General features: G+C 41.2%; 1 non-coding gene across 1 annotated transcript; it reads right to left on the bottom strand.

Moving 5' to 3' along the window:
• Nucleotides 1–2,155: 2,155 nt before the first annotated feature.
• LOC140808566 (small nucleolar RNA R71) lies at nucleotides 2,156–2,261 on the bottom strand. The gene has a single exon (XR_012112982.1). It is a non-coding gene; the product is annotated as a small nucleolar RNA R71 (small nucleolar RNA).
• Nucleotides 2,262–3,569: the final 1,308 nt, after the last annotated feature.

The raw sequence follows: 3,569 nt of genomic DNA, 5'->3' as shown, positions 1-3,569 counted from the left end.
ATGGGGTTGATATGTGTCGTTTTTACGTATTTTATTGCATTAGTCTGTGTGTGTTTTGCATTGTGCATCGTTTATTTCAATCACATTCTGTTTATTTTAGAGTAAATATTTGCATTTTATCCTATCTCACTCGGGAATGATGAATTTGTAGGAAAAGTGGCCGGAAAACCAAAAATTGGAGCCAAGTGCCAAGTCAAGAAAATGAAGTGCAGCAAGGTCGGCGCTCGAGCGGTAGTTTTCTACCGCCCGAGCGCGGGAGGTGAAAATCCGAGGGACTTTACAGAGAGTTTGGCGCTCGGGCGGTACTTTTCTACCGCCCGAGCGCGAGCAGTGATCCCCAAAAGAAAAAAATACAGAAAATTCGGCGCTCGAGCGGTAGTTTTCTACCGCCCGAGCGCGAATGCAGCACTTCCCAAGGAGATTTACAGAAGGTGTGGCGCTCGAGCGGTACTTTTCTACCGCCCGTGCGCCACCTATTTTTGGAAAATATCAAGTTCGATTTCATTCCCTAATTTCGGTGGTGGTTGATATGGAAGGACTCTTAGACGACTTTGGGGGTTATTCAGACCGGATTTTGGAGCCGCCACAAGCTTTTGGAGGGAACTTTGCACTTGGATTGAAGATTTGAAGTTTTCCGAGCACCGTTCTTCGCAGATTTCATCTCGCCTAGTATTTCTAGTCTAGTTTCTTTCATTTTAAACGTTGTTGCATTTATTTTTACTATGAATTCTAGTAGCTAACTTTATTATTTGTTGGGATTAAAGGGGATCCTACCCCGAACGTTGTTTGAATTAATTTATATTTTGATTGTGCGTTATTCTTGATTTTACTATTGTTTTATCGTGTCATTAAAGCGTAGCTAGCTTTAACGATATTTTCATATCACGAGTGAGTTCGAGAGAATAACGAGTGATAGGATCGAGTATTATAATTCGCGGATCTACAATTTACATAGATATATGGAATTGGATACGTGCCGATAGTCATAGTCCTTAGGGTCAAAAATTAGGGGATTTCAGAGATCGAAATGCGATTCGCTCGTGATAAATAATTAAAGATATTTAATTACTCCATTGTGTGGAATTAGTTTGGCATAGCTCGAGAGAGTGTGTTCAATAGATTGGGAAATCCTGTCGGAAGCGTAGATCACGATCGAACGAATTAATTCATTAACGAGGGGTAGGTGAACCAAGATTCCCAACAAATCAATTTTTCATTGAATTTTACTCAACCATTTTAGACATTATATCTCATTACTTGATTTTGAATCTTTTTATTTGCATTCTTATTTGATTTTAGTAGTAATAAAACAATCAACTCAATTTTCGTTACTAAATGTTAAATAACTGAAAATAATAATTGTAAAACACAGTCTTCAGTGGAACGATACTCGTACTCACGTACACTATATTATTACTTGACATCGTGCACTTGCGATTAATTTTTGAGCATACAAAATCATATTTTATTGGGGATTTCACTGTGCAAGTTTTGCTCGATCAAGTTTTTGGCGCCGTTGCCGGGGACTGTTAATCTACAATTTTATTTTTAGTTATTCGCTTTAGCATTGTCTTATTATTCTTGAGCTGACACTCCATATTTTATTCCAGATATCTTGTCTAGTGCATGCCAAAGTCACTTGACGTGGAGCTTGAGTTCGACCCTGAAATTGAAAGAACTTTTCGCCGGAGAAGACAACAGCAAAGACTGAAGGAACTGATGGAGAGGCACGAGCAAGAGCATGAGGAGGAGCGCCGTGAAGAGAGACATATTGAGATGCCACGCCGCATACCAATGTTAGAGTATGCCCTGCCTTCTTTGGATGGTGCACGCCCTAGCATTGTGAGGCTTATTGTGCGGGCAAATCACTTTGAAATCAAGCTAGCTATAATCCAGATGATTCAGAACACAGTCCAATTCGGAGGAACTGCAGTAGATGACCCAAACACGCACATCGCGGATTTTCTTGAGATTTGGGATACTTTTAAATTCAATGGAGTTTCTGATGATGCTGTTAGGTTGCGTTTATTTCCTTTCTCTTTACGTGATAAAGCTAAAGCATGGTTGAATTGTTTGCCTGTAGGTTCAATCACCACATGGGAGGACATGGCGAAAGCGTTTCTTATCAAATACTTTCCTCCATCAAATACCATGAAGCTGCGGGCAGACATTACAACATTTGCTCAATTCGATCAGGAATCTCTATATGAGGCATGGGAGCGTTTCAAGGATCTACTACGAAGATGCCCACATCACGAGTTACCACTTGGGTTAGTCGTTCAAACATTTTATTATGGTTTGCTTACTCCTAACCATACTATGATAGATGCGGCTGCTTGTGGAAACCTGTTGAGAAAGACCGCGGAGGAAGGATATGAATTGTTAGAGGAAATGGCTGCTAGCAGCTATCATCCTCAATCTGACAGGAACAACCAACGGAGAAGTGCAGGAGTTCATCAGGTAACTGATTTTTCTGCTATTACTGCACAACTCGACGCTTTAAACAGGAAAATAGACGGCTTGAATGTGGGTGGCACGGCTATGCGTCTTCAAGAGATATTCTGTGAAAAGTGTGGAGGAGAGCACTATGTGAAAGACTGTCAAGATGGAAATCCCATCTATGTGCAAAATGAGGCACCGGTGAATCAAGTGGGAGTCCAAAACCGCCCAAGGAATGACCCTTATTCGAACACATACAATCCTGGGTGGAGGCAACATCCCAACTTCTCGTGGGGCCGTCAAAACAGTCAAAATAGACCGCAAGGAGGACAACAATATGGAAAACAACCGATGTATAGATCCGATCCTCCTAGAGAAGAAAAGTCCAACTTGGAACAAATGATGTCTAAGTTTATTTCATCCACTGAAACTCGACTCCAAAACCAAGATGCATCAATAAAGGGGCTCGAGAATCAAATTGGACAGTTGGCCAAGATGATAGCAAGTAGAGAGCCGGGCACCTTGCCAAGTAATACCGAGACTAATCCAAAAGAGCAAGTGAAGGCAATTGAGTTGAAGAGCGGAAAAGTTTTGGAGCCTAGAGAAAAAGAGAAAAGCCAAGTGCCGGATGAACAAGATGCGACATCAAAAGGTAAGTCATCTAACCCTACACCGGCACACACTACACAGGCTAAGATTGTTATCCCTCCACCTTTCCCTGCAGCATTGAAAAAAGCAAAACTAGATGCACAATTCGGTAAATTTCTTGAGGTATTTAAAAAATTGCATATCAGTATTCCTTTTGCCGATGCATTGATGCAAATGCCTAGTTATGCTAAATTTCTTAAGGACATCTTAGCAAACAAGAGGAAGTTGGAGGATCACATGACGGTAAATTTGACTGAAAGCTGCTCTGCCTTAGTGCAAAACAAAATCCCACCGAAACTGAAAGACCCAGGGAGTTTCTCTATTCTTTGCATGATTGGTGATGTTGTTTTTCATAAAGCATTGTGTGATCTCGGTGCCAGTATTAATCTTATGCCATTGTCTGTGTTTAGGAAACTTGGGTTGGGAGAACCAAAGCCGAGGAGGATGTCTCTACAACTAGCTGACAGATCTGTCAAGTATCC

This window comes from Primulina eburnea, chromosome 12, assembly GCF_022965805.1.
Source record: "Primulina eburnea isolate SZY01 chromosome 12, ASM2296580v1, whole genome shotgun sequence".
NCBI lineage: Eukaryota > Viridiplantae > Streptophyta > Magnoliopsida > Lamiales > Gesneriaceae > Primulina > Primulina eburnea.
Note: the sequence above shows the minus strand (reverse complement) of the source record. Positions and strands in the feature narration are given on the sequence as shown.